This window comes from Lepus europaeus, chromosome 1 (assembly GCF_033115175.1).
Source record: "Lepus europaeus isolate LE1 chromosome 1, mLepTim1.pri, whole genome shotgun sequence".
NCBI lineage: Eukaryota > Metazoa > Chordata > Mammalia > Lagomorpha > Leporidae > Lepus > Lepus europaeus.
In genome coordinates, this window is record NC_084827.1 from 161,851,599 (window position 1) to 161,875,144 (window position 23,546).

Below are 23,546 nucleotides of genomic sequence, written 5' to 3' on the forward strand. Positions count from 1 at the left end.
GGCGGCCCAAAGGGCCCCAAAAGAATGGGACAACGAAGGGATCAAGGCCATTAAGGGAAAAAAGGGAAAATGGGCCAGGCCCACTGTGTTCCAGGCCTTTTATCCACATGTTGAAGGCATAGTTTCCCAGCTCACACATTTAATCAATTTTATCCTATCTGCCTGCCTATATCATTTCCATTTACAAAGTGACCTCAGAAGACTTTTATCCATTGTCAGTCATATAGGGTAACTGGTGTTGAAGAGCCACCTTCATTAGACAGCTGTGTTGATGACTCAGACTTACATCACAAGGGCTGATTCATTCAGAGTCTGAAAAGGTGACAACTTAAGAAAGGAGCTCATGTCAAACACTGTAGTTTTGACTACTGTGATCTTGATCATAGAAGATTACTTTGTGGCACCCTTGGGCCATTGTTCACAATTAGGCCAGCCACTGGATCCTGGATCCTATAACCACTGCCTCCAGATACTTGCCTATAAGTAATTTATGTACAAGACTTGCTTTGTCTATGCATCATTACCAGGTTAAACTAGCCAGTGTGCTCAGACATGGAATAAGTCTTTTCTCTTTTTCCAAGCAAATGACAGCCTTGACCCATGGCAAAAGGAAATTTTGTCCCTCTTAAGGACCCCTTCCATCTCTTACTAGTCTGCTTTAAAGAAGTGATGTACCTAATTGATGAGAGCCCAACTACTGCTGGGCCATGCTTCTCATACTACTTGGTAAGATGTCTTTACTTCAAAAGAAACTGTCTCTTGTGTGCTTTCCTGGTCTGTGATAGGCTTATTTTGCACTGGCCACATCTCCAAATTAAGGAGAGAAGTGAATTGCTATTTGCTTTCTTTCTTTGCTTTTCCACCAGTGCCTGGGTGGGAAAGCAGGGGAGGGTATATCACACTGGAGGCCAATCAGTATCATTCCAAGAGTAACTAGGAGGAATCCCAATTTTTGCCTTCCACTTAATCTTTTTTCCAACGGCCATCTGGATAACAATGCTACCGTCTTGATCTCAATTGACTCAGGTCCTTGTGTATGTGTTGATTGTCCAGAACCCTGGAAAAAAAGGATAATGGTTACCTTTCAATGTGACATTGCTCTGACTCCACCCTCGGTGTTGATCCCAGACAAGAGCCTCTTCTCAAAGCCTCCACAAATAGCTTTCTGTGAGGCACTGACGGCATCTCACTGATGCTCAGAAGTCAGTCCAATTCTACTCCAGTCTCCTCACAGTCAAGTGATGCCCAGGAATCTTTTAAAGAAAGTACCTCCTATTGCTGCCACAGCAGATGCCCCATGGGAAGGGCACTCCTAGGGTCCTCTGCTAGACCACTATAAGACTCCCCCCTTCACTCTGCAGTTGAACCTTGCACAAAAATGGAGGTCTTTTCCTCACATTTATTTTGACACCTGGCTTCCAAGGATCACTTATGTCCCAGATTTTATAATGGAAATGCTTCAACCTAAACAGCATCTTCAATTCTCCTGATACCTTATCCTTCCTGCTCTATCTGCAGGGTCTTCATCTTACAGATCCTCAGGGGATGAGAGGCTCATAGGTTCTAGAGCTTTGCCTTCTTTTTTCATTCTTCTGAGGTCATCAACAGAGATCTTTATGCCTATTGAGCCCTAGGAACTTGATTAGCCTCAAATCTCTACTTCAGTTTACCACTTCTATCCTGGGAATAAAGTGATTAGTGTTAATTTTTGACTATCAATGGAATTAGGCTGAGGCCAGCATTATGGCATAGTAGGTTAAGCCACCATCTCCAACATTGGCATCTCACATAGGTGCCAGCTCATGTCCTGGCTGCTCCATTTCTGATCCAGCTCCCTGCTAAAAGCCTGGGAAAAGCAGCAAAAGATGGTTGATATGCTTGGGCCCCTGCACCTACAGTGGACCCAGAAGAAGCTCCTCCTGGTTCCTGGCTTTGGCCTGGCCCAGCCCTAGCTTTTGTAGCCCTCTGGGAAGTAAACCAGTGAATGGAAGATTTCTCTCTCTCTCTATCTCTTTCACTCTCTGTAACTCTTTCAAATAAATAAATATTTAAAAAATAGAATTAGGCTAAGTTATATTTCAGTTACAAAAATGTAGGAACCATAGGGCCCATACAACAAATTTTGGCAGAAAAAGAGAAAGAATTGTTGAGAGCTAGAAGCTTGCAAAAACTGTAGAACTTCTTGATCATTCCAAAGAGGAATTTCTGTGTATTTTCTACTAGAGTTAGGATTACGATAAACAGAAAACTGTGCCATTTGAAGTAGTCAAAACTGACTGGGACCACAGAGATATAAAGAGATGATGAAAGAGATTCAAGGAAATTTACATTTAGTTTACAGATATATTTAGTACTGGCCATGAGGCTAATTAATATGTTTTCCCATATTCAAAAGGATGTGGGGCAGCTTACACAAAAATATAAGTAAGGAAATCAAAATAACTAAGAACAAAGGAAAATGGAGAACAAAGTAGAAAATCTAGATCATGAGAAGGAAAAAAATAAAAACAGATATATCGGCCATGAAGGCCAGCATAAACATAAAAGAGTTCAAATGTGCTCCTGAGTTTCTTGAAGTCACAAAACCAAAGTGACATAATTCTGATGAACTAAACAAACAACCAAGAAAGCCAGAGAATGATCACTCTTTCAGACAAGAAAAACTGAACCAAACATAGGATTTAAACTCTCCCTTGTCAGCCAAGCTTTTGAAGACATTGAATAGCAGACAGTTCAAAGTTGTATTCCCTGATGAATGCTGAATAGCTTGTGTTTGCAGAAGTTTTTGAGAATAGATCCATAAGCACTAAGTATTAATGGAAAAGTGAAGTTCAGTAGCATCCCCCAGACATGTTGCCTGCCATCTGCAAACCAGTGGCCTCCACAATAGGTACTGTGGGGCATATTCCAGCACACAAAAGGCTTCAGTTGATTTTTCAAAGTGCTCCATTATGAAGCTTGTGCCAACATTATTTAGTGTTGAAAAATATTCCAGTTGCTCAACCTGTCTGTTAAAAAAAAAAGACATAATGAAAGGCTTAACACTGCTCCTATTAAATGTCTGATACAGAGTGTCCACACTCCTGGGGAATCTAGCTGGTTGAAATAGCTGTAGTTAAATAATTTACTCTTTAATTTAGAGTAGATTGATAAAAATCAGTTGAAATCTGGAAGGTTGGCCAATGATAATAATTTTGTTTTTGAACTGGATCTTACTGTTGAGATCGTCTCTGATTTGTGATAACACAGCCAATTATCAGTGTATAGAATCTTAAGTTACTTTCCGGTCTCTATTACATCAGCACGTACAATTTGTTTATCTAAAGATGATTTCACTTAGTCCAATTATAAGCTAAAAATAAGACAGACCAAGCCACAGTCCAGTTTAGAGCTCTCAGATGGATTCTCTAATTTGTCAGATACTTTTACCAAACATTTATTTGTACAGCAGTTTTAAGGTACAGTCAGAATGGCAGATACAATATGAAAAATACTATATAAGAGTTTCTATTACATAGATTACACCATATATGTTACCTGTTTTAAATCAAATAAAGATTAAAAATTCCAACAAGTTGCAAGTTGTTATATAGTCCTAGAGAGATTTTCCTGCAAAGTATTAGAAGTAAAACTGGGGTTGGTATTGTAGCGTAGCAGGTAGAGCCACCACTTGTGACACTGGCATCCATTTTGGGCACTGGTTCATGGCCTGGCTGCTCCACTTCTGTTTTATCCCCCTGCTAATGGTAGGGGAGAGTAGCGAGAATAGTCCAAGTGTTTGGGTCCCTGCCACCTACATAGGAGACCTGGATTAAGCTCCTGGCTCCCAGCTCCTGGCTTTGGCCTGGCCCAGCCCTGGCTGTTACGGCCATCTGGGAAGTAAACCAGCAAATGAAAGATCTCTCTCTGTCTCTCCCTGGCTTTCTCTATAACTCTGTTTTTCAAATAAATAAATCTTTTACTAAAAAGAAAATTAATCTTTCAATTCATGTTAGCTATTGAATAGATATTTACTTGTTATAAAAAAACTAGATAAATATTAATTGAATATGTCATTTTACATTTGCTTATGATGGATTATAATGTTTTCATTTTATTTCAGAGAAAGAGAGAGGGAGAGATCGATCTTCCATACTGGTTCACTCCCCAAATGATCACAACAGCCAGGACTAGGCCATGGTGAAGCCAGGAGCTTAGAACCTAATGCAGGTCTTCCGTATAGATGGCAGGGACCTAACCATTTGAGCCATTACCTGATTCCTCCTAGGGTACACATTAGCAAGAATCTGGAACAAAAGTGATGGGACTGGAATTTGAATGGGGCACTGTGATATGGGATGCAGGTGCCCCAAGAGGCATCTTTATTTGCTGCACTCTCACCCCTATTTGATGCTTTTTAAAATACATCAATTCAGTATCAGGCTTTGGGCCTAGCAATTAGGCACTGGTTGAAACCTCTGGCTGCCATATTGGAGTGCTAGAGTTCAAGTCTCAGCTCCACTCCTGAATCCATCTTCCTGTTGCTGCCCACCCTGTCAGGCAGCAGGTAACATAGGAGACTTGGATCAAGTTTCCAGCTCTCAGTATGGTCATTGTAGGGATGCCGGACTATATAAATTTGTTTGTAATTATTTACAAATTAATCTAATATAGTAGCATATTATTTCATAAACGGAGGACTTGATCATGAGTTTTAAAATTTTAGGTAAACCATTATTTTCTGGGTAAGTTGGACTAAATGCATATTGAGTAGAGGATGGTCTGTTCATAGCAACTCGAAAATATTTTTTTTAATTGCAGTATTTCCTGCCCCTGTACCTGCAAAGACTCAAGAACTTCTTTGAAAAAGATCTCTCTATGCCTCCCAGCAACTCATGTGTCACTTCTTTGATGATTTCTAACCAGACCTAGCTCTGATGGATGAGCACTCCATTTCTTCCAAAGTGGATGCAGAGAAGAAGCAGGGAGAAGTCGAGAAGCAGGCTTATCTCCTTTTGCTGACTTAGAAGGGGAGAGCAACCCCAATTTCTCAGGTTGTAAACTGTCCTCACACCATGAGGAAGCCACACACACATTCTTCCAGGCAACTTGAGGTCTGTCCAGGTCATGGCCTCATCCCACACAGGAGCCATATTGCACAAAGGGCAAAGAAGCAGCCACAAAGTGCCTTGTTGGCTGCAGAGTCAGAAGCCCCGCCAGCCAGGACGACATCCTCTCAAGACATTTTTGAATTATCAGTTTAAACAAGAGGCTGCAGAACCAGGGCTACAAACGTGGTTGGGCATTGAGGAAAAGCCCAGCTGGTGTCTCAGAGAAAACTGAATGTAGTCATGTCTCATTAAACAGCCTCTGAGGGAACAAATGACCAGCGTAGAAGAGGAGGAGAAGCCTACCTCTTCAGGGGAATGTTCAATATCCTGATGAATATGGTCTCAGGAATTAGAGAGAACTGAAAAGGGCATTCATTTCCTTCCCCTCTGGCAGATCCTCACTGCAAGAGCTCCAGGAAAAATCACAAAGGATCTGTTTTTCTGAGTTTGGCAGGTGTGGTTCCTTACATGGAAATGATTGTCAGTAAGACTGGATTACTCTGGTTAATTGGCTGCATTTGTTATCTGAAATCTGAGCATTGCCTCAACCGTAAATTATTTTATTGTATGCTAATTTCTTAAAAACCAGAAACCCCTGTAACATAAAAACCACATGGTTTCAGCTTTATTTGGTTATTCAGGGCACACAAGAAAACCTTGCAAAGCCTCACAGATGTCATCCTGAACAACAGTCATCAGCAGTCCCCAGTGGGAAAATATGGTTCATTAAGGCTTCAAAAACTTCAGGTTAACCAACGCAATGTGTGGGGACTGATCATTGTTCATTCAAAAACTATTGAATATCCACATGCGCTAGACACTTTCACCTGTAATATTTCTTTTCTTTTTTTCTTTCTTTTTTTTTTTTTTTTTTGACAGGCAGAGTGGACAGTGAGAGACAGAGAGAAAGGTCTTCCTTTGCCGTTGGTTCACCCTCTAATGGCCGCCGCGGTAGCGCGCTGCGGCCGGCGCACCGCGCTGTTCCAATGGCAGGAGCCAGGTGCTTCTCCTGGTCTCCCATGGGGTGCAGAGCCCAAACACTTGGGCCATCCTCCACTGCACTCCCTGGCCACAGCAGAGAGCTGGCCTGGAAGAGGGGCAACTGGGACAGGATCGGTGCCCCGACCGGGACTAGAACCCGGTGTGCCGGCGCCACAAGGCGGAGGATTAGCCTGTTGAGCCACGGCGCCAGCTGTAATATTTCTTTTCAACGTCACGTACTTTCAGGTACATTTTGTTATCCTGGTCTTACCAAGGATGTAACTGGAGGACCGAGGGGTTACCTGTACTGATGAAGGCCATAAAGCTGGGGATAAGGACTTGAGTAAGGACTTCGGAATCTCAGAGCAGTGTTCCTTCTACACCTCCCCCTATTTATCACTGATTTTTATATTTATCATTACTGATGACCATAAATAAAAGAGAGCACAATCCAGAAAGAATTTCTTCTACATACCTTTCTAATCCCACCAGGTGATTTCATTCCATGACTGAGTCCCCTGGAAATTCTTGAAAAATGCAACCCAAAAGGCCAGAACAAGCCTATCACCACTTAGTGAATCTGGTCTACACTACAATCATGACAGTGATGAAATACGATGTAGAGGGGACTTGAGTTTAGGTGTGTATACGGCAAAGAACTCTGCCTTGGAGTTTTCTTGGTTCTTTTAAAATTCTAAAGCCAGATATTTATTTTGAGGGCAAGGACAGGAAGTACAAAAATGTGTTTTGGCCTGTGGGCGAGTGTGGGTGTTTGTGATCATGTGATTTCACTCATGTACATGTATGCAAGTGTGAGCCTCTGGATATTTAACAAGACCATCAATTTAGACCTGCAGGCCCAAGAGCAGATGGTCCTGGTGGTTAAGGCAGAAGGCAACTGGAAAAACAAACTGGAACTGCTGAAGGAAAGATGGCTCAAGGCTCAGCTTTTCCTGTAAAGTGGCGAGTGAAGTTAGCATTCGTGAAAATTTCCAGTGCTGGTTGGAGTCCAAAGGGACCCAGGGTGTGCAGTCGACATGGCTCTCTCTGCCACCTCCTTACTCTGGCTGGGACACGAATTGTCCTCTGACTCCGGACTGGCACAGCATTGCAGCATGTAGAGGTCCATGCCCCTCTGTCCTCATCTGCTCTTCCCACAGATGACCCTTCCAGGCTGCTCCTTAGCGAACCTGCCAGGCAGAATGTGTACAAAGCCATGGGAAAGCAGAAGCCAGAGAAAGAGGCCATGACCTGGACGGCAAAGGGCAGAGGAAAATGGTGGACAGGATGAAGACAACCGAAGGGAGCTGATTCACAAGTGCCTTGTCCTTCCTCCCACATCCTCAAGCCACTACCAACATTCACACAGATACTGGGTTTCTCTGCATTTCCTCACACAGCTCAGTGGTTCTCAGGGACCACCTCATTCAACCCCATTTCATTGAAGAGGAAAACTGAGACTCCGAGAAGAGAAGGAGGAGTGGAATTCCTGGGGTCCTGCTGAGTTAGCCAAAGCCTGGGAATCGGGATGAGATGTTCTAGTTCTCCCCTTTGCTATTTTACATTATTCTGACAAGGCTGAACGATGCTGCAGAGAACACTCCAACCTACTCACTATCACTTACACCCTCTGTACTTTTTTTTTTTTTTTTTTTTTTGACAGGCAGAGTGGATAGTGAGAGAGAGAGAGAGACAGAGAGAAAGGTCTTCCTTTTTGCCACTGGTTCACCCTCCAATGGCCGCTGCGGCCGGCACATCTCGCTGATCCGAAGCCAGGAGCCGGGTGCTTCTCCTGGTCTCTCCACTGCCTTCCCGGGCCATAGCACAGAGCTGGCCTGGAAGAGGGGCAACCGGGACAGAATCTGGCACCCCAACCGGGACTAGAACCCTGTGTGCCGGCACTACAAGGCGGAGGATTAGCCTGTTAAGCCACGGCGCCAGCCTGTACTTATTCTTACTTTCTTTGAGTCCATGAGAGCCAAGCCTCTCTCTGCTTTCTCCTGCACTCAGCATACATTGTTATTGAGCAACTTTAGGGAAAAAGCACACCACGGACAAAGTCTCTGGTACTCACAGTTTTCTGCTAGTCATGGAACTTAGGTTCTCACACAGCATACCTGCTAGAAGGGTTCAACACCTCCCAATGAACTTCATTCACTCACTTGTTCACTTTACAACTATCTTATTAAAACTATCTCTTTTAATCTGTACACTTGAATTTCCTTCTCCTCCTATTCAAATCTCCCAATGATAATTGATTGAAGCATTATTTGAGGAAGTCATTCGATCCATTCTCACAGAGACTTGGAGTGATTTCAAGAAAACCCTGCAAAGATGCCAGACTTTCTTTGCATGTCTGCCTTGTCTCAATTTTTAAATCCCAAATCAGCAGAAGGTACATGTTTGATTAGCCATACTAGAAGTAAATAAGAATGGGATATGTAAGAAGTATAATGGGGCCGGCACCGCGGCTCAATAGGCTAATCCTCCGCCTTGCGGCACCAGCACACTGGGTTCTAGTCCTGGTTGGGGCGCCGGATTCTGTCCCAGTTGCCCCTCTTCCAGGCCAGCTCTCTGCTGTGGCCAGGGAGTGCAGTGGAGGATGGCCCAAGTGCTTGGGCCCTGCACCCCATGGGAGACCAGGAGAAGCACCTGGCTCCTGCCTTTGGATCAGCGCGGTACGCCGGCAGCAGCGGCCATTGGAGGGTGAATCAACGGCAAAGGAAGACCTTTATCTCTGTCTCTCTTTCTCACTGTCCACTCTGCCTGTCAAAAAAAAAAAAAAAGAAAAGAAAATAAGTACAATGGATACCAAGACAGAAGTGTGTGACGGTTGGCAGGGTGGTCACAGCAGAGTTCTAGAGACAATCCTTCCTAGAGGTATCAATGCAAGAATCAGGCCCCAAAAGGATGCATAATCCCAAAGGCATACACCAAGCATCATTCTGGCAATGAGGGACCCCGTTTCCTTTTCACAACTCTTAACTGGTGATATATGCCTGCTCATTTGTTCTCTTTTATTACTGGTTTACTCAAATCTGTAGTCTCTTTCCTTCTTGTTATACTTGTTTATTTTATTTCTTCTCATAAGACCAAAGGAATCTGCTTCACTGTGTACCTATGGCCCTTAAAAGGCCAAAGTGGAATCTGCTATGATTCAGAAGCAAACAAACAAGAAAAAGTATGTGGCCCGACAGTTGGTTGGGAGCTAAGAGCTGGAGCTTTGGGGTCAGCCAGGCCTGGGTTTAAATCATGGCTTTAAATCCTGGGCCTCTTATTTAGTAACTGAGACTCTGGGGGAAAAAATGCACCTACTCTGATCCTTACTTTTGTTTTCTCATGTATAAAATGAGAATAATCCGTGTCCTGAACAAGTCATTTTGACTTGTCCAGTGTGTCACTAGGATTCCATCAGGAAAACAGAGCCACTGTAAACATTACGGAAACAAGGATTTCATTTGGAATTAGATCTTGCACAAATGTAGGAGGAGCTGAGGCATGATGGAGCATGCCAGAGGACTAGAGGATGGGTCACCATGGCCTGAGTCAGTGGTGAGACTGGACACGTCAGAGCTTCAAGAGGAATTGGAGAAACCAAACGCACAGCGCTCCAGAAGAGAGACCCAGGAGGGGACACTCGAGGAGGGGAATCCTGGAAGTCATGGGAGTCCTGTGTCCTTGGCTAGGGGAATAGTGGTAGCCTGAGTACTGCTGGCAACCTGCAAGACAAGCTGGACAAACAGAGGCCAAGCTGGGAAATGCTGTGCCCATCTATCACTCTGTCCGACATGACAACCTCAAGTGAGCAGTGTTTCTCTCAACATGTACCTCTCCAGTCTCCTACAGGTTCCTCTTTTGGCCAACCACAAAGCAGTACCCTATAGGAAATGGATTCTTGAATACTTGGTCTTCAACCTTAGACAAAGTGAACAAGGGCTAGCATCCATTTCCTTTTCTTCTGCTATTGCACATTGCTGTGGGAAGCAGCTCTCTGGCCCTTAGCCCTTGTGGTTAAGACAGCTCACTTCACCACCACCTCTTTCCTCTCCCAGCTCCAGGGACTGGCATGGGTCTCAGGCCTAGCCCACAGAATACCACAAATACCACACATATGGGCATTGATGGGTTCAGGGATCTAATCACAACAGATGAGATTGTGTTCTGGAAATTTGTCAGATCCATGCAAAGTAATAATCCTTCTTTCCCATGAAAATAGTGTCTAATTTGCCACAAAGTGAGAGCTTTCAGAAAAGGACCGGGGAAAGCTAAATCTAGGGAAGGAGACCAAGACCTATTGACATCATATGAATCATGTGCATCTGGAAATTGGGACATATATAGATTCAAAGCCAGGAATATGTTTAAACTAGCTTAAGTTTCTATCACTTGCAGTTGGATGGGCCCAGATAAGTGTAATAGGATTAAAAGATCAGACAAGCAAGAGCCTGTCATATAGTAAGTGCAAAATAAATGTCAGCTATTAGTATTGTATGAGAGCACTTGAAATCCATTCATATAAGGGGATCTTCAAGAGAAGTTCATTCAAAGTGTATATTATGAAAAAGCTATGCAATAATTTCATTTTTGCACAAAAATTAATTTTTCTTTCAATTCCATTTTCCACATATTTTTGCATGTCCCTTTTATAGCTTCTATTTCTACCCCCTATCTTCTGTGTTTATGTAAAGTGTCTTAAGGTGGGTTATGTTGGGAGATATCAAGACATAAATGACCTCAGGAGGTCCCTTTCTGTTAGTATCTACAAGTTCATCAACCATGATTAACTCAGTGTTTTTACAAAGAAACAGGAAAGGTGCTTACTTGGGAACTTGATCCCATCCTCCAATATTCTGTATCCTGTCACCCTTTTCACAACTGCTTCTTCCTGACCCTGAAGGTGCTTCTTCATGGCTCCCTGCCTTTGTCCTTGTCTCTGTCTCACTTACATCCTCCAACAAAGAGTATGGGGAAGTGAGCTGTCTCAATCCTCAAAAAGAGTTTGGATTTCTTTGAAAATAGACCATATAAAGAACTCACTTCCTGGAGCACTTTAAATGAAGAACAGGACAGTGCCCAGAGAAGCATGTTCAAGTTAAAACGCTGGTAAATGTTTTTTCTTCTATTTTCTATTAGCACTGGGATCAGCTCCTGGAATCAATTTAGGAAGGAATGTGTTAGTAGCAACTGACCCCTAGCTTTCCAAAATATTAGCAGTTGAGATGCAGAGAATAGCAACCACCCAGTTAACTGGTAAAAGCACATTTAGTAAGTCCACAGGGTCCATGGCATATAACAGATTCTCTCCATTTTCTTCCAGTTTTCTTTAGGAAATAAGTTTAGGGTAATAATTTGCAAAGAATTCTAAATAGTGAACACAATCATCTAATAGCATTAGATAAATAATGAAAGTCATTGAAACTCCTTATCTGGAAAATGTTAAAGATTCAAGTGCAATGGCATCAAGTTGGGGCAGCATAGGGATAACTTTAAGAATCTAATCTGGCATAATCCACCATTTTTCCATGACAATTCTTTTGTGTACACCTAGTAACATTATGTCATCATAGTTATTAGTATAAAGGAGATATAGGAGACTTAATACACATTACTTTCATCTTCTAGTTGAACATCAGGATTCTTTCTTGGGGTGGACATTTGGCCTACCAGTTAAGGCCATATCCTAAATCCAAGTTCCTTGGTTTAATATATGACACCACTACCAACTCCAGCTTCCTGCTAATGTACACCCTGGGAGGAAGTGGGTGAAGACACAAGTGGTTGGGTTCCTGTGCCCTTTGTGGGAGACTGGGATTGAGTTCTTGGCTCCTGGCTTCAGCCTCAAGAGCCAATTCTCCCTTTCTCTCTCTTTCTCTCTCTCTCTCCCCCAGCCTCCTTCCCTCCCATTCTCCACCATTCCTAACAATATTTATTTTATGTGTCTAATAGGTGTTGAAAATAATATTTATCTAGGTTTAGTCCCAACATTAAATTAAGCTGTGCTCACCAAATGTCTATTTCCAGGAGGGACTAAAACATATCCTAAGAAAGAACTCATCAAAATGGATGAGTTGGAACAAGATGTCTGGCCAAATAACCCAGCCTTGAAATTGAAAGGGGAACAAGGGTTTTTTAAAAAATATTTTACTTATTGAGTTGAGAGGTAGAGTTACAGACAGATAGAGGAGGGAGAGACAGAGACAGAGAGGTCTTCCAACCACTCATACACTTCTCAAATGACTGGAGTGGCTGGAGCTGGGCTGATCTGAAGCCAGGAGCCAGGAGCTTCTTCCAGGTCTCCCATGTGGGTGCAGGGGCCCAAGCACTTGGGCCATCCTCCACTGCTTTCCCAGGCGATAGCAGAGAGCTGAATTGGAAGAGGAGCAACTGGGACATGAACCAGCATCCATATGGGATGCTGGCCCTGCAGGCGAAGGCTTAACCTACCATGCCACGACGCCAGCACCAAACAAGGATTTTAAATGCAGCCTGGCATCTAAGGGCAGAGCCAGCAATTCATTGCAGGAGAAGAAGCAGTGCCAGCAGAGGTGATAACATCCAAAGGGATCAGCAGTCCCCAGGAGAAACAGTGATGGGGCATCCAATGAACACATGAGAGCTGATCAGAATTATCCAAGAAGACATGGAATTGCCTGCTGGAGTTACCATATTGGAGGTTTCAGGAAGAGGCAGTGAATCTGTGGTCACCATATATGCATACCCTGAAGGTTGAAATCTAGAGAAACATGTATTACTAGTGCATACCCAACAACTCTTTGTTGCAGTACTATAAATCCTGTCACTCTCCCCCACCCCCCATGGCTATGGCAGTTCCCTGAAGATGTCAGCAAGTCTCAGCCATAGATCACCTGTGAGCTCCTCAGCTTCTTACTTCATGACTGGCTCCCTGATGTCACAGGGTGGGAAGGATGCCTGTGGTAATCCCACAGCACTTCTCACGAATAGCCCTGGTGGACAGAGGACTAACACTGATACAGTAATCCTTGGTTAATTGGAAATGGAAACTAATGGTCTGATGTCTTTTTGTCTTCTTGGGCAATCATTTGTAAGTACAATTGATAAAGCTTCTGAGATAGTCTAATAGGGCAAGTGAGTAGTTACCCTTGTTAGTGGCCAACTCAATGATGCAACCAACTATGGATCAACTTTCCCTTTTTCCCAATTCACCTTCCTTGTCCATTCTCCTGGACCCTATGATCACTGAGTAAACCACTAGTTTATCTGTATCATCTCTGACTCTGCATGCAAAAGAACCCACAATTTGAATGTCTTTAAAAATGGTCTTTTTTTTTTTTTGACAGGCAGAGTGGATAGTGAGAGAGAGAGAGACATAGAGAAAGGTCTTCCTTTTTGCCGCTGGTTCACCCTTCAATGGCCGCTGCGGCCAGCGCATCTCGCTGATCCGAAGCCAGGAGCCAGGTGCTTCTCCTGGTCTCCCATGCGGGTGCAGGGCCCAAAGACTTGGGCCATCCTCCACTGCCTTCCCAAGCCACAGCAGAGAGCTGGCCAGGAAGATGGGCAACTGGGACAGAATCCGGCGCCCCAGCCGGGACTAGAACCTGGTGTGCCGGCACCACAAGGTGGAGGATTAGCCTGTTAAGCCATGGCACCGGCCTAAAAATGGTCTTTAAAAGCATTTTCCTTATGTAGAAATTTTTGTGCTATCTCCTTTTTTGCTTTGACCTCCATCTTCCATAGTCCCATGACATCTAGCACTGGTACAGTTGGAGAAGTATTTCCGTTGTATTCACCAACCAGCAACATCAATTAGGAACCAAGGAAATATACTTGGAGGCCAAGAAAAAACGATGAGCTAATGTGTGCCATGGAATATGATTCTTAGGTAAGAGAAAATATATGCAATTGGCAGAGGATAATTAACAAATTACTGTCTATTCCTGGTATTTCAGAGTTAGTCTCTCTTTTTTTCAGGTCCTTTTCTTAATAAATAGGGAATCTAAACACCAGGGAAGTCAGTCAATTTTTCCTAATTCAGAGTAGCAAATAAATAAAGAACTTAGAAATTGACCTTTTTAACCTATTGCTCACTTTCTAGAAAATACAAGAAATGGAGGGGTATGGATGAAGCCATAAGTTTATTCATAGCAACCCCACTGATGACAATGAGATGGATAAAAATAAGACTGTCAAGCAAAAGAGAATATTCACCTGTAGGCTTAGATCACGTCAGAATTAGAAACCTAACCTCCTACTGAATCAGGCATATGTCATGTATGGATGTCCACTTTACTTCTTTTATTTTTAAAGATATTTTTATTTTAATTTTTAAAAGATTTATTTATTTATTTGAAAGTCAGAGTTACACAGAGAGAGGAGAGGCAGAGAGAGAGAGAGAGGTCTTCCATCCAATGGTTCAGTCCCCAATTGGCCAGAGCTATGTCGATCCGAAGCCATCAGCCAGGAGCTTCTTCCAGGTCTCCCACGTGAGTGCAAGGGCCCAAGGACTTGGGCCATCTTCTACTGCTTTCCCAGGCCATCGCAGAGAGCTGGATTGGAAGTGGAGCAGCTGGGTCTCAAACCAGAGCTGCTATGGGATGCAGGCACTGCAGGCCAGGGTGTTAACCCGCTGCACCACAGCACTGGCCCCAAAGTTTTTGTTTTTTGCTTTTTGGTTTTCTTTTTTTTTTTATTTTAAAGGCAGAGTTACAGAGAGCAAAAGACTGAGAGATCTTCCATCCACCGGTTCTCTCCCCAAATACCTGGCAAGGGCTGGGCCAGGCCAAAGGCAAGAGCCAAGAACTCCATCTGGGTCTCCCACTTGGGTGGCAAGGGCTCAAGCACTTGGGCCTTCTGCTGCTGCTTTCCTGGGTGCGTTAACAAGGAGCTGCATCAGAAGTAGAGTGGCTGTAACTCAAACCAGTGCTCATATGGGATGCCAGCATCACAGATGGTAGTTTGATCCAGTGCACCAGAGCACCGGTCCCAATAGACCCCCCAATTAAAAGCAACACACTTTGTTCAATGAATAAAGACAAGTTAGTTGCTATCAGAATGCCACAGCAGATGGATGGAGTTCATGAAATCAGACCTCATTCATCTTGGCTTCTCCTTGCTATATTCACCCTATTTCCAATCTGTTCTGCCCTTCTGGTTTGATGATCCATTCGTGATACATCTGGCTCTTGGCCTTCTGCATCACTCCTTGTTTTACTGCTTGTATCCCTTTTCTTGGTACAGGTCCTCCTACGTCTGGCATCCCGGTAACAGGCGCCATGCAGGCTGACTTACCCTCAGGCTTTACCTGCATCCTGGCCCAGGACCTGGAGGATCAGAAAGAATAAATTCTTTGCACAACATCTGTACAGGCAGCTGAAGAGTCCCTCTCTGATCCTCACTGGTGATGAGGAGTTTGCTGGCTCACAAGATACTGTGTGTTCTGCTGGCAATCTTTGTTTAGAAATTGTTCTTTTTATGGAATGAGAATTTGCCTCACTGTCATTTTTGTGCATCCACTCTGGTTCAGTCTTAAAAAGCAGTGCAGCCTAGGGGCCAGCACTGTGGTGTAGTGGGCTGAGCCTCTTCCTGCCGTGCTGGCATTCATATGGGCCCTGGTTGTGTCCTGGCTGCTCCTCTTTCTATCCAGCTCTCTGTTAATGGCCTGGGCATGTGGTGGAAGATGGCCCAAGTACTTGGGCCTCTGTACCTTTTAGGGAGACCAAGAAGCCCCTAGCTTCGGGTCAGCTCAGCTCTAGCCATTGTGGACATTTAAGTGGTGCACTAGCAGAAGGAAGACCTTTCTCTCTGTCTCTCCCCCTCTCTGCATGTAACTCTACCTCTCATATAAATAAAAGATTTTTTAAAGGTAGTGCAACCTGCTTCCAGTGAAAGCCCTTCTGAAACTTACACATTTCTGATCACTGGTGAGCATTTCGCAGATGTACTTCCTCGTCTTACTTCTCAAACTAATATAGTATCCCTGGACCCTTCAAACTTCCCACAAACAATAAAGGATCCAAGTCCTGAATTGTCCTGTTGCATCCCCGACTCCATCCTCAGTGTTCCCTGCACAGTGAGTTCCCCCATGACGTTACTACTTTGGGATTAAATAAATTCATAGGTCTTTAGCTCATGAACTAAATCTAAATTAGATCTCATTATAAATTATTTTTAAAGAAAAGTAAAAAATAAGTAAATGCACAAATGAATAAAAATAACTGTTTAAGTTGGCTTGTTATGTTCAGCCCCAGCTGAATTAGATATAGCCCATGCTGCACACCTCACTGAAGATATTTTATAGGATCAAATTATTAACAGAGTGATTTTTATAGCTCACAAGCCCTCCACAATGTCAGTGTCAGTGTCTTCATCTCAAAAAAACCCTGAAGAGTTTATATTTTTGAAAATCATAATTACAGCCAAAAAAGGGGACTCAGAAAAAGTGAAAATCAGGATTATTTAAGGCTCCTGGTATCATTAAAATCTCAACTTTTATGGACAATAAATAGAGATCATCCCTTCCAAACAGATTTTTATGATAAAAAGTTAGTAATCCATGCAGAATTTTAGTGAAAAGAATTGCAATTTTATTTGAAAGTTGGATGCTGATTCCTTTTGTGCTGTTCTATTTATGAATTTGCATACAATAAGTTTTAATAAAAAGGACATGAAAGACTCCTATAAGCTAATTTATCATATTCATTTCAAAAAATCATGTTTTCTAACACAATTGGGAAATAGTGCCATTGCGGGACATCTACCAATTTGGAGGCACAGAACCAGGCATAACATCAAGAGTTAAAGACTTCTATGCTTAGTGTCAAAAATGTACATCTTGTTAAAAGTGACATATGTGAGTGATACATGGTGTTTCATTGACCTTGAACTTGATCATGAAGAACTGTGAGAACATTGTGGACAAAGAATGCAAACCCACAATGTCAGATGAATGTTAGAGGGGAAGGGAAGGAGGCCACATGAAAAAACTGACATCTATTCTTGTTGTGAAAGAATTTAAACTGAGAACACTGTGTACATATGGGGTTGCAATGTGCTTTCTGCTGGAGAGAGACATTCTGAAGTCCCATACGGCCTCCTTTCTTTATTAAGCAACAGGTCAGTTTGACCTCCTTTGATTATCTCAATGCTGGAAAAAAGATTAACAACAGAATAGGACCTGACCCTGAAGAGAGAGGGTCTCCCCATCTGCCCAGTCTCCGTTAAAAGACAGGGTTGTGTAGATACCCATCTGCACACTCTTGCTCATGAGGTCCAAGACACACAAGACCCACCTTTAAGATTCCATGGGATTGGGCCATGAATTAAGTATAATCTCAGGAAATTAGGATTTCAGGCAGGGATGGAAGAGCAAAAGAGCATCACTATTGTAGGAAGGTATAGACAAAAGCATCCTACCTGGACAGCTGATGGTGACCCTGATTGGTCTTTTCTGTTCTACCATCTCATAAAGATAAAGACTTCTGAACTTTGTCCTAACATAGTTCAGATGATTCTGGTCATGCTTAAATGAAATTCAGGGGAGTTTGGGCATGGCTGAAATTGACAAGTATGAGGGGTTTTGTTTTCAATTGAAAACGGATGAGTGAGGGAACAGATGTTTAGTACACTAGTTAATACGCTACTTGGGATGCCTCCATCTGACATCTCTGAGTGCTTAGATTGGAGTTCTGACTCCCTTTCTGACTCCTACTATCTGTTAATGTGCACCCTTGGAGGCAGCAAGTTAAGGCCCTAGTGCTTGTGTCCGTGTCACCCATGTGAGAGACCTGGAATGAGGTCCCAGCTCCTGACTTCAGCCTATCCCAGCCCCAGTTCTTGCAAGCATTTGAAGAGTGAATCAGCATATGGGAGGTATATCTCTGTGTTTGTGTGTGTGTGTGAGCACATAAGTGTGTATGCCTGCCTTTCCATCTCTCTTTTTGTCTCTGCCTTTCAGATAAATACTAACTAAATAAAAATGAAATTAAATAAAGAGGAAGATTGAAGTATATTTGAACATTTGGTGGTGAAAAAGAACAAAAGGTGGTGTTTAGAGCCCTATCTGGCCTCCTGGATCATAGTTAGTAAGGTTAGAGGCAAAATCTAAAAACACTTCAACCACTTCAAAGGGCTCTGTGAGTGCCATTTATAAGGAAATATGTGACCGAGAACCGGGGTGCTTGTCATTGTCCTAACTTAGCCTAAACAATAGCACAATTCTTACCCAACAACTTTAGGTGATGGTCTCTTGGCATAAACACTGGCATTAAAATGGAGGTTAACCATACTGATGGTAGGATTAAGGTTCACCTGGATGGTTTTGAAGACACTGGTCAGGGAAACAAGAGCTAGCGAGAATGACAGAAGCTAAGTAGTGACTTCACTCTAAAGATCTATAGGTGAACTAGGAATTCTGGCAAGAACCCCACAACAAGCCTGGGGAATTGAAGGCTACCAATAAGCAGGCAGGAATAAAAGTAGAAGACCTAGGTTACTTTGAAGTCTCAGGAAAGCTAAGAATTTTCAATATTTTCATTGAGCCTCAATAAATGCCCTCTTTACAAAAGACTATATTGGACCAGTATCAAGATTTAGAAATACTAAAGTCATGTAATGATCCCTGGATTGACCATTCACAGCCAGAATGCTGCTTTAGCACTTACATTGCAAAGTACTCTGAAACCCTTGAATTTTGTGATTTACTTGATAAACTCTGTTAATAGCGTGCACCAAAAGGGTGAAGCTACAAGAACTGGCTCTAAAATCTTCTGTAGAGGGAAGGGTGCTCATGCATGTAGATGGCAAATTGAGCACCTATAATGAGGTTTGCTCTGAGGTTGAATTTCCACTCAGGCATCCAACCATCCTGGTGTTTATGGCCCCAAAAGGCAATGTGCCCTTCATATGCAAAGGCTAGACACTCCACTGAGCTGTCCTTTTCCACACATATTCATTTGGAACTTGGTAAAATTGTCCTCCAGCATTTGAGTGAGTTGAGCAGGCAGAGACCCTTGGAGATAATCGGGAGAGACAAAATATTCAGGGATTGCAATTGGCAGGTGGTCTATAAAATTACTGAATAGCAGACACATGGTAGGGGAAGAATTTCTGGGGAAGGAAAGAGAATGGCCTCTTGCTCTTTAAGCATGGTCGGATCATAGCTCCAGGAACACTATTTGGTGAGCTAATTGGAATGTGTGCTCCAAGAAAGGCTGAGAGTCTTACAAGAAGAACCCCCTGTTAACCTAAAATTGAAACTCCTCTGTTTAGCACCCAGTAGAGAAAGCTAACCAGATTGATTTCCAAAACAAAAGACCATAAAGCACTGCTTAGTAAAGCAAGACCCACAGACATCCATAAGATTGTCTGTGTTCACTAATTACATTACTCCTGACTATCTACAACACAATATTTTGATTTAAAATCCTTACAATGGGCACAATGTATGTCCTTTTAAAAAATGTTGAAAGGTGGCTGGTGCCAAGGCTCACTAGGCTAATCCTCCACCTGTGGCACTGGCACTCCAGGTTCTAGTCCCGGTTGGGGCGCCAGTTCTGTCCTGGTTGCTCCTCTTCCAGTCCAGCTCTCTGCTGTGGCCCAGGAAGGCAGTGCAGGATGGCCCAAGTGCTTGTGTCCTGCACCTGCATGGGAGACCAGGAGGAAGCACCTGGCCCCTGGCTTCAGATCGGTGCAGTGTGGGGAGTGAACCAACGGAAGGAAGACCTTTCTCTCTGTCTCTCTCTCTCTCACTGTCCACTCTGCCTGTCCAAAAAAAAAAAAAAAAGTAGTGAAAGGAAGAAGAGTTGAGATGGCTGTGTGCTGGTTCACAGATGGTCTTGAGAAAGAGGGTAACCCTAAGAATTAGATTTGGTCATAGTTAAATAAAAACAAACAAAAAAACAGTAGACTATATTCCTGGGGCTTGTTGGAGTGAAATTTTGTCTTGATCTACAAGAAACCAATCTATGTGCTTTCAGCAATAGTCCTAGCAGAGGTAATGAGCAATAGACTAAGACAATAGGAATACAACAGAAATATTGGGAGGTGTACAACCAATGGGTCTGGGGACAGAACTTCATCCATTTGAAATCTATAGTGTCTAGATGGCACCTGGCACATGGTGCAAGATCTATGTGAGCTTTACAAAATCAGTGCCTCTAAAGACTTTGGAGAAATGCATATGTGTTCCTTTATAGCTGAGAGCCCCTTAGTTGCATCTGATAATGAAAAGCAATTGAAATTGAAAGTCAATACTCCTTGAGTTTTTCTGTACTGATGAGTCAGATTCCCAATAGGCTACTCTGAATATTAGTTTGCATGTGCCCTCCAAAAGCCCTTGTGTTAAAGGGCTTTGTCTCTCAAATCTTATGTTAATAGTTAATGGATTAGAGGTAGAAACATAGACCAATTGTGGTGTCTGAAGGTAGAGGTTTCATGAAACAATTAGATTTGGATTATATTACTAAGGTAGATTCCACATGACCAAGTCATGGTGGCTTTGTTAAGGGAGACCACATCAACATGGAATATCAGTATGCTCCATGTCTCTCCCTATTTCCTGGCTCACCATGTAATATTTCCCGTTTTATTCTTCCAGCACCCACTGTCCCTATCAGATACTAGACCAATGGGGACACTCAATTTCAGACTGAATTTCCAAATCTGTAACTCAAAACCAACTTATTTCCTTCATGAATAGCCTGTGTCAGGTATTTAGCTGTAGCGATGAAAAGCCAACTAAGTAATGTTTGCTAAATGAATTAATGAACAAAGTACATGTTTTGTAAAGGAATGAATGAACAAATCAAAGAGTGAATAAATAAATATCTAAATGAATAAACAAATCAAGGAATGAATAAATAAATCAGTAAGTGAATCAATCAATCATTTTGTCTAAGAATTTTAATTTACCTCCTTCTAGGTAGTATTAAATGTAATGGGATAGAAAGAGTATTGTTCTTGGAATTAGCACCAGGGTTCCTTCTTAATTTATTCTCCACTAGGATTTATTGTGTGTCATTCATTGATTTAGTTCTTGATTTGTTAATTCATTCATCTATTTATTTAGCAAAACACTTAGGCTGCATGCTAGGCTCTCTGTTTCTACCATGACATGATGGAATGTTGGGGTTACAGTGCAAATAGGACAAAGTTCCTCTTTTGACTAAGAGAAAAGACAATAATAAAACAACACACAAAAAAATATTAATCCAGATGGTACAAAATTATGCAGAATTTAATAGGTAGATTCTCATTCACAGTAGGCAGCCAGGAAGGAACTCCCTGGACATGTGACCTTTGCACAGAAATCTGCATAATGAAAAGAATATAGGTGTGGGTAACAGTACTTCAGCCAGAGGGTGCAGGTGTGAACAAGCTCTGAAGCAAGAATGAGCTCAAATTGCCAACATAGAGAAACAAGAATGTGCCACTGTGGTTAGGACAGGTAAGGGAGGGAAGTAGGGTAAGATAAAAGGTCAGGCAGGAGGTGGGGCTTCCTTTTTTTACCTGAGTAGACTTTGGACAACAAAATAATAGCTAACGTCTACTGAGAGTTTACAACTTCATCGTGCTTGAACTGTCCTACTTAATCATCACAACAACCCCATAAGATAGGTAGGGTAATGCTCAAACTACCTAACAACCAGTAAGTCATAATTATCAACCAACCAGATAATACCAGCCTCAACTACATTCTGACTGTACTTGTGAAAACTGACCTCATATCATATGCTGCTACTGCTCTCAAATAATAAGTAGAGAAACTGAACTCAGAGATAGGTTTCTTCACCTCAAAATTATGTACCACAAACCATCTATTAAAAGTGACAAGTGACCTTCTCTTGAAAATGATGCTTATGACCATCAGGAAATTTTTCTTATAATAGAGAAACGGGCAATTCTGGGATTTACCATCATACTGTGGAAGAAAGAACACTATCCTGGGGCATAATTGGTTAAACCACCATCTGCAATGCCAGCATACCATGCGATGCGCACTAGTTCAAGTCCTGGCTGCTCCACTTCCCATCCAGCTCCTTGTTAATGCACCTGGGAAAACAGAAGAAGTTGGGCCCTTGCACCCACGTGAGAAATCTGGAAGAAGCTCTGGACTCTTGGCCTTGGCCTGGCCCAGCCCCGGCCATTGCAGCCATTTGTGGAGTGATCCAGCAGATGGAAGATCTTCCTTTCCCTCTCTCTCTCTGTAACTGTGCCTTTCAAATAAATCAGATAAATCCTAAAAATGCCTTTGCGTTCCTGGACATTAAGCAAATGAAAAGAAAGAACACTCTGCTATGAGCATAAACGTATAGAACAGCTCCTGCTACTAGCATTAACTAGCTATGGGACTTTGGGTAAACCACTTTACCTCTCTGTCCTCAGCAAACTTTTGTTTATGAATAATGAATGGGATTGCTACTGGCATCTGGTGAGTTGAAGCCATGGATGCTGCTAAGCACCTTGCAATGCACCAAACAAGTTTCACTATACAGAATATCAGTACTGGGTTGAGAAGTCCTGCTATAGAGGCTAACAGACACAGAGAAGAGGGTCTGATGTGACCTAAGGGAGTGGTAGGAACTATAGCAGGCCACGGAATACATAGACTTTCTTTTTTTAAGATTTATTTGAAAGGTACTGTTACAGAGAGAGGAAGGGAGACAGAGTTCTGTTCTTCCATCTTCTAGTTCATTCCCCAGATGGCCACAACAACAGGGTCTGTGCAAGGTCAAGGCCAGGAGCCAGGAACTTCTTCCAGGAAGTTGGATCAGAAGTGGAAGCAGTCAGGACTCGCTCCCATATGGGATGCTAGCATTGCAGGTGGTGGCTTAACCTGCTATGCCACAATGCTGACCCTGAGTATACACAATTTCTTTCTTTTTTTAAGCTTTTATTTAATGAATATAAATTTCCAAAGTACAGCTTATGGATTACAATGGTTCCCCGCCCCCCATAACTTCCCTCCCACCTGCAACCATCCCCTTTCCCGCTCTCTCTCCCCTTCCATTCACATCAAGATTCATTTTCAATTCTCTTTATATACAGAAAATCAGTTTAGTATATATAAAGTAAAGATTTCAACCGTTTGCCCCCACTTAGCAACACAAAGTGAAAAATACTGTTGGAGTACTAGTTATAGCATTAAATCACAGTGTACAGCACATTAATGACAGAGATCCTACATGATATTTTTTAAAAAATTGATTAATTTTCTATGTAATTTCCAATTTAACATCAAGTTTTTTTTTTTCATTTTCAAATATCTTTATATACAGGAGATCGAAACACAATTTCTAATAGCATTTCATGTGAACAATACTATAACCTGTGTAGACTAAGAATAACATATTTGCAGGCCAATTTCAGCCTGCCAGTAGCCTTAACAAGACCTGGTTGGTCACAGCTTTCTTTTTGCAAATAGGGATAAAAGTCTCTGAGTTGTGTATATATGTGTGTGTGTGTGTGTGTATACATGAGTATAAACACAGGGAAGATTTT

General features: G+C 42.5%; 1 long non-coding RNA gene across 1 annotated transcript in view; it reads right to left on the reverse strand.

The window, feature by feature from the left end:
* Positions 1 to 1,002: 1,002 nt before the first annotated feature.
* The window catches only part of LOC133767450 (uncharacterized), a 205,746-nt gene continuing 183,202 nt past the window's right edge, over positions 1,003 to 23,546 (reverse strand). The window contains exon 3 of the long non-coding RNA XR_009866888.1: positions 1,003 to 1,057. This is a non-coding gene — a long non-coding RNA (uncharacterized LOC133767450). The remainder of the gene's footprint in view (positions 1,058 to 23,546) is intronic.